Source organism: Lolium perenne, chromosome 3, assembly GCF_019359855.2.
Source record: "Lolium perenne isolate Kyuss_39 chromosome 3, Kyuss_2.0, whole genome shotgun sequence".
Taxonomy (NCBI): Eukaryota; Viridiplantae; Streptophyta; class Magnoliopsida; order Poales; family Poaceae; genus Lolium; species Lolium perenne.
In genome coordinates this window covers 241,245,305-241,252,984 of record NC_067246.2, presented here as the reverse complement: position 1 = coordinate 241,252,984, position 7,680 = coordinate 241,245,305, and the positions used below count along the sequence as shown (strand labels likewise).

The 7,680-nt window shown below is 40.4% G+C and overlaps 1 long non-coding RNA gene across 12 annotated transcripts; it reads left to right on the top strand.

Moving 5' to 3' along the window:
• The first annotated feature begins 250 nt into the window (after positions 1-250).
• On the top strand, positions 251-7,217 carry LOC127343833 (uncharacterized). 12 transcript variants are annotated; one of them, XR_011755857.1, is made up of 9 exons: positions 251-886; positions 1,515-1,584; positions 1,784-1,945; positions 2,734-2,848; positions 3,744-4,204; positions 4,374-4,519; positions 4,942-5,008; positions 5,341-5,510; positions 6,837-7,193. It is a non-coding gene; the product is annotated as an uncharacterized lncRNA (long non-coding RNA). The 12 variants fall into 12 exon arrangements; XR_011755858.1 differs by having other exon boundaries at positions 252-886; positions 4,938-5,008; positions 5,341-7,217; XR_011755859.1 differs by lacking the exons at positions 5,341-5,510; positions 6,837-7,193 and having other exon boundaries at positions 252-886; positions 3,744-4,016; positions 4,085-4,204; positions 4,942-5,305.
• The last annotated feature ends 463 nt before the right edge of the window (positions 7,218-7,680 follow it).

Here is a 7,680-nt window from a genome sequence, read left to right as displayed (position 1 = left end):
CTACTTATGTACATGTGTATTGTTTGCGAGAAATAGAAATAATCAGAGAAAAAAAATATGAGGATCGGTGTTGTTCTGCACATTTGAGAAGGAGTCGGAGTATAGGCACGTTAAGCTACAACTTCAACCTTCTATATTTTCTAGAATTATTTTAAACTCTACTGCCTAAAGAGTATCTAAAGGTATAAACGATGCCCCCCATAGGGGGCCTCACAGCGATCTGAGTTACTGCCCGTTGGATCCCTCCTCAAAACCGATCTCAGCCATCTGTTTTTTACAGCAGGGTATAAAAGGTAGCAGGCCATCGGTAGAAACCCTAGCCGCCACTCCCCTCACGTGCCCCTGTCTATTCCCGCAGCCAATCTCTTGCCCGTGTATCTCCCCCAATCCACGCCTCCATCTCTCCCCCAAACTACATCTCCATCTCTCCTCCAATCCCTTCACCTCCATTTGTTTCTCCATGGCTGAAGAAGGGAGAGGCAAACGGGAGCATCACCCCATGGATGAGGAGGCGGAGCTTCGCCATTGCCGGGAGCAGCACCGCCTCGCCGGTCAAGGATGGGAGGTCGACAGTGGCGGCGGTCGGACGGCTTCATCCTCGACTTCCAAAAACCGTGGTGGGGCTGGACAAGACATATGTGCAGAGGTGCTTCTCCGTCTTTGACTTCCTCGAATCCCCTTCTCCCGGCCCCCACGACATCTCCTGGTTTTCTCCATGGTGGAGCTCCACCCATCTTGCACGTTTGAGATATGTTGTGCTGGACTGTTTGGCCTTCTTCACTCGCCGGCCAGCAGCGCAACATAGTGGAGGTTCTGGAGAGATGGAGGTCTGAACTCCTCGCCTATGTCGTGCACGGCGGCCTGCGTGTCAATACATTGACCCTAGGTGAGCTATTGCCCATTCCAACTTAGTTAATTTGCTAGATTTATGTTGCAGATGAAAATGGCGATGGATTAGCACTTATGGTGGCTAGGATGTATAGAATTGTTGTTCTTCTGGAGGCACAAGTCACCTGCACTAAACCCAGTGTATTGGTAACATTTTTCCGCTATTTCTGCTTAAAACATGTTCTGATTGGTCTTTGTACTTGAGAGCTTGGACTGAGAGCAGTGGGCAATGAGATGGGCTTCAACATTGTTATTTGTCCCCAAGGACTGCATGTTGTTGAATACTATCTGCTATCTAGAAATAGGTTTAAATATTTTCTCAACTAGCTTCTTATGCAATTTTAGTATCGGAGATGAGTGCTAAGGGCTTTGACAAAACCATGCACCCTTCAGATTGCTCAGCTAGGCTCAACAACATAAATTGTGAGAAAATGATTGATTTTAATACAAAGGTTATTTGACCAGAAATTCCTAATTGTTCAGTGCTTTAGTGCTCAGAAACGCCACTGTATGTCTTACATTATCAGGATAATTATTCGACCAGAAAGTTCCTAATTATTCAATATTGCTCGCTAGATTACCTACTCTTGTATTTACTGCCTATAATAATTTATTTTTGTCTGTAGGCTCGATTATAAAAAACATATGAAATCCTCCCCCACAGGTAGGTGAGTACCGCCACTTGGAAATAATCAGGTATATGATTTTGGTACCCATGCATGTGTCTTGGTATACTATATTGTATTTCCTGTAAATTGCTTAAACATATGCTCAATTTACTAAGGGTTGTGTTGCTCTGCTACTTTGGTACATTAGGCCTGAATTGTGATGTCGGCGAGGACAAGTGATCTGGTACTAATAAAATTTTGCTTTATGTTTATTTTGGGTGGTGCAGAACCAGGGTATAAAGGCGGGCAAAGAAACAAGGCAAAGCCACAAAATGAAAACGGTATATGTTCTTCCTATCGCCCATTAGAGCTATTCTCTTGATGACAGTTCACTAGGATTATTGATTCCATTGTTTGGTGTTCCTCATCTCAAAATGGATTCAAATAAGGTAACATTTGTATCCAGATTTCTAACCTCTAGCATCGGCCTTGGATGTGTTTTTCTTTTCATGCTTCGTCAATTGCACTCTTCCAGTCTATGTCAAAGTAGTAATTTCTCGTGTCAGACCTCCTCTTTTTTTTTCTTTGATCGGATTATTGTCGCAGTAGGATCCGTGATGTATCATGCATGTGTTGATTGACATCTTCAGGTGAGGTGGTTTATTTATATATATTAATTCAGTTGAACTGTTATGAGCAGAAAGCAGGAGGGCTGCAATGTTTGCTCAACATTGTTTCTTTGTATGCATATGTGGTTACTGATTTTGTGATTGCTCGCTGTATAATTTTCATATCTTTGAGAATTATTGGTTCACTTACATCTCCAGCAGTTAATACGAAGAGAAAAAGCATAAAGGCAATTTATGTTATATTGAGGATAAAACATTAAGATGGGTGTATGGTCAGAGGATTTTTAGTACGATCTTTGTGTGCTCCTTTTCTTTTATCAGATTATGTTTGTACGGTTTTCATATAGAGATACTTCGGTAGAAACTGGGACTAATAACAAACTACCTCCCCTTTATTAATACCGTGCTTTTTAAGTTGATTTCATATGAGTTATACCTGGAGTGTCAGAAAAACAACAATTGCAACCATCTATGCATGCTTTGTTAATTCCATGCATTGCCATTCCTCATCTTTTTTTCAGTACAGATCTTCTTGATTTATTAGACCTGACAATGTTTGATCTCTTTGTATCTTTCACTTTTTAATACACATGGAATTTTATCCGCAGGTCAAGGCCCTAAGGATGTTGACGCTGAATACTATGAACAACAGTGCAAATGCTAGAGGGTTTTAATGAAATGGATGTGCTAACAGATCGTGGTTTTCTTCCTGAAATATCCAAGGTCTGTTCTATAAACATGCTGCAAAATTAAGGAAGACAACTTACAGAAAAGTTAGCTTGAACTTATCCACCTGTAGGAAGAGCATGAACATGTTGCTAGGAGTGAAATATTAGCCACTTGGCTATCTAATATTGCGGACATGGTTTTGTCATTTTGAGTCGTGCTCTGATTTTGATTAATAGTTATATGTGTGATGTCAGCTTTTCTTTCGATGCATCGTTTGCAGCTAGGTTTCTAATATTACAGTACTGCCATGTTGCCTTTGAACAAATAAATTACACTGCCCCTGCTGAGTATCCTTGTCATGGATGTTTTCAGAACATATACATATCAATTTGTTGGTCTCGGTACATGACACGCCAAATCTTTTTTCCATTTGTCCAATTGGTACAGAGCTAGGCAGCGCTTACTAAAACTATCTACATTTTAATTTATTCACCAATGGAGGCAACTCTTAGACTTGGGTTTTGTTGGTATTCTATACCAGGCGAAAAATGGGTTGTGCATGTTTATTAAATAGGCATTGTGTCTTTATAAGTGCTGGCGTACCTGGAGCGCTTTGGTCCATCCTTGCTCCGGCTCTCCGCTTCAGACATAGATTTGTGCAGCTCTTCGGGTGAGCTGTTTGCGCATGGTATGGCTGGGGCACCATACCGTGCCACGGTCGCTGGAGTGCATGAACGCTACTATTTCTCCGTATATTTTACATGCCCCTTTTTATTGGAGTTTTTAGTGCCTGCAGCGTTTATATGACTGAGGTGCAAGCATTGTCAGTACTTGATAACAGGTGTTTTGCTTTTGTACTAATGCGATCAGCTTTCTATCCGTTATTTAACTTCTTGATACCTACCGGTTTAGAAAAAAACAAGATCTGATTGTTCAAAATTAATAGCAGGATTAGGATCTCAAGCAGCTACATCCAGATGTCTGCATATGACAGCTACAGATGTTCGATGCTCAGGCTATCTAGAAGAGTTTTATCAGCCGTTAGCCGTTAGTTTCATGTTAACCTGCAAGATCTGATGCGCTATGAGAAAACACTATCTATAGGTTCTGATAAATGTCTACCTATCGACTGATATTGTACCATGAACTTTCCTATTTGGTGATCATGTGGGTGCTTATCAGCGATCTACGCCTTGACTACGTAAAGCGTATTGTTGGGAAGGTAAAGTAACTATGCAGGCTCTCGGACGATCTTAATTTGCATGAAATCATTTTTGTATTGTGATTTAGTTTTGCTGATTGAGCTGGAATTAATCATCTATCACCAAACCTTCTACCTGGAGCATGCTTGTATGATTCTGATGTCGGTAGTAGCAACGACCAGCATTGGTGGTGATTGTATGATTTGTTGTAAGTGTGCTCCCATTCTCCCATGCTCCCTTAGATACTCCATATATTAGGAGATCTAATGATTTTATCCCAAGGTGCCATATATATTTTAGGTTATGTTTGTCTTCGCTACTGGGTGCAGACCTTCAATTGGCTATTTGACATCAATGCACTTTACTTAAATCTGCAGGCCGTATGTGGATATATGTTCTATTTGATTTCTTCCTAAACTTCGGAGATGAATTGTAGCCCGCGGCCTCTTCTACTGCACACCCAAGGGTGACAAGCTCCACTGACTAGCATCTTAGATGCCCCTCGGCCACATCGTCGCGTGAGGTGAGCAAGCACCCTGTCCCCATCTTATTACTCTTAGATAAAACTTCTAAAGCATGGATTAGAGCCTAGAGGGTTCACAAATCTGTTGTAAAAAAATATTATAGTATTGCACCATTCACACGCAAATAACTGGTGAGGTATCAGTATAAGTTACAGTACCACCTTTTTTACATGAATTTTTTGTTTCAAATTTTGTAAGGATTTAAGAGGAAAAAGTTCAGCAGGACCAATTTACATATTTCAGATGATGGTCTACCTTACCATTCCGATAGAAATTAAACTCATTTCGAATTGCTAAGCTAATAAATTCTATTTTTGGGATCGACTGCTAGCTGACTGATTTACTGAAGAAAAATTTACTGGAAGTGGCACATTTTTCCTCGCTGTTATAACTCATGTCATGTTTTATATTGTTAAGTAAGCTTCAACCGAATAAATCTAGAAGGGGAGCTGGCCATGGAATTCGGAAGGACAAAGACTCAAGAACAGGTACATAAGGCACTCCAATACGATTTGTTGTAGCTCCATACAAGAAAGCTTTAAAAAAGATCCTATTACAATTCATCTAGATTCTGTTATTTGAATGGATGGTCGAATGCAGATTTAAATGTGTTATTTGTGTTATGTTTGCCTCTCTGATGAAGTATTATTATGGTACCAGTATATACCTTGTGTCCAGTCCTGACACTTCAGAGGTTTTGCTTGATCCTGTTGTAATATCAAGTCTTCTGCTCTGCTTTTGATATGCTCGATTTTATCAGCTATAAATTAATCATCCCACTTCCAGTAACGAGCATTGTTGTTTACTTTCTGTTGGCCAGATATTTTCAACGAAGAACCGCCAAAGCCTGAGGCATGTTACATTGGTACCCAATAAAAATTTGATCCAAAGCCTGAGGCATGTTACATTGGTACCCAATAAAAATTTGATTGCGTCATACAAGATATGAGTGACTAATCCAGTCATCCAGATGACTTCAATGCAAATAGGGTAAGGCATTGTTCTTGCAGGCCATTTATTCTATCTTATTTCTTGTGGCTTTGATCTACAAGATAGACAATCGTATGTATCATGTAAATGGGGAATTTTTCCTCTTTCATCTGTATTACAAAAGACACTTTCAGTTTTATTTTTTTGCTATTTGCTTATGTAGTAGCTGGTTCATGTGCCCATGTTGTCCGTTAGATCGCTAGGACAGCATATATGACTATTTATTTTCTAAAGTTTAGTAACCTATGTACCGAAGTCTGATTCACAGCGGCTATTTGAGGAAAAAAGGTAGACCAACATGTTAATCCTGAAACACAGATTTTGGAAGGGATCGTTGTTCTAAAGTAGGCAAGATTATTGAGGCATCTGCAATAGCCTAAAATCTTGGGATTTTTTCCCATGCATGTCTTCAGTTCTAGGCCATGAAAGAATAGTTCAATAATTATGCATACAATGTTTGTGTTCAGCTATCTACTTATCTTACATATAGTTCAGCAGGGTGTGCCCACATACCCTGTCAAATATTCTTCAACCGCACACAAGTTACATGGTACAAGAATTAGCAGTAATTTTCTTAATGAAGTTATTGAGATGAAGCTTCATATAAAAAAAAGTGACCCAACTCATTGCCCTTTGCAAAGTATGTTACTTTCCCTCTGCATGCTTGGTCAATTTGGTAGAAACAGTTATGTTCATCAAGGGGATTATTGGTCTGAATACTTCATGCTATATATCTGCAACTTTTTTTGGTTTTCAAAAGGAAAATTACATATGCTTTTCATGTGCATAGTTAATCGGTAAGATCTAAGATGGACCTACTCTGATTATGTAGTTCAGTGACTAAAGCTCTACTAACTACAAGCTCTGTTTATGTAGTTCAGGGACTAAAGCTCTACTAACTACAAGCTCTGTTTATGTAGTTCGGGGACTAAACTGATTAGCATTTTAACCTCTGAACTTTTACGTAACTGACAACTATGGAGGGGCATTCCTAAGAGAGATAATCTAAAGTAATGTTGGCCTCACCACTAACGGAAAAATTTAGTGTCCAGCCTACAGGTTAAAGTAAACTACGATTGTACAAAATGCTTACAGCCCATATATAAGAATAGTCTGCATAGAGTTTCCAGTTAAATTATTCTTCAAAGTTTCCTTTGCCTGATAGCAAGTAGTAACTATATCTATTCCTGTTGCATATTCTTTATTGTTTTCACCTATTACATTTTTTATTACATAAAAAACATAGGAATTTTGTAGTTAGTCGATCTAAATATGTACATTTCTCGTGGCGCATTCTTATGGTAATGCTTACAAGTAATAATACAGTTATAGAAGACACTCTTCCAAACAAATTTGAAGCTACATTTTGCTAGATAAACGCACAAATAATTCAGTCACATAATACACTGCTATGCTAATAATGCGAAAATTCAACAAATTTCCGCTACGAAAAAAACACCTCAACAAACTTGCAGTAGGAAAGCTAATAGCAGCAACTTATAATCAAGCAACAGAAGCATACCAGACCATTAATCCCTTCACGACGGATAGCGGCAAGGACCAGCAATCGTTGCCTGCGCTGAAGTTGACGGCCACCGCCTCTGTCCAGACGCAACTTCCTGATACGTCTCCGACGTATCGATAATTTCTTATGTTCCATGCCACATTATTGATGATATCTACATGTTTTATGCATACTTTACATCATATTTATGCATTTTCTGGAACTAACCTATTAACAAGATGCCGAAGAGCGATTCTGTTTTTCTGCTGTTTTTGGTTTCAGAAATCCTAGTAAGGAAATATTCTCGGAATTGGACGAAATCAACGCCCAGGGGCCTATTTTCACACGAAACTTCCAGAAGACCGAAGAGTCAACGAAGTGGGGCCACGAGGCGGCCAGATGATAGGGCGGCGCGGCCCAAGCCCTGGCCGCGCCACCCTGTCTCCTGGGCCCCTCGTGTGGCCCCCTGACCTACCCTTCCGCCTACAAATAGCCTTCGTCGCGAAACCCCCAGTACCGAGAGCCACGATACGAAAAACCTTCCAGAGACGCCGCTGCCGCCAATCCCATCTCGGGGGATTCAGGAGATCGCCTCCGGCACCCTGCCGGAGAGGGGAATCATCTTCCGGAGGACTCTACGCTGCCATGGTCGCCTCCGGAGTGATG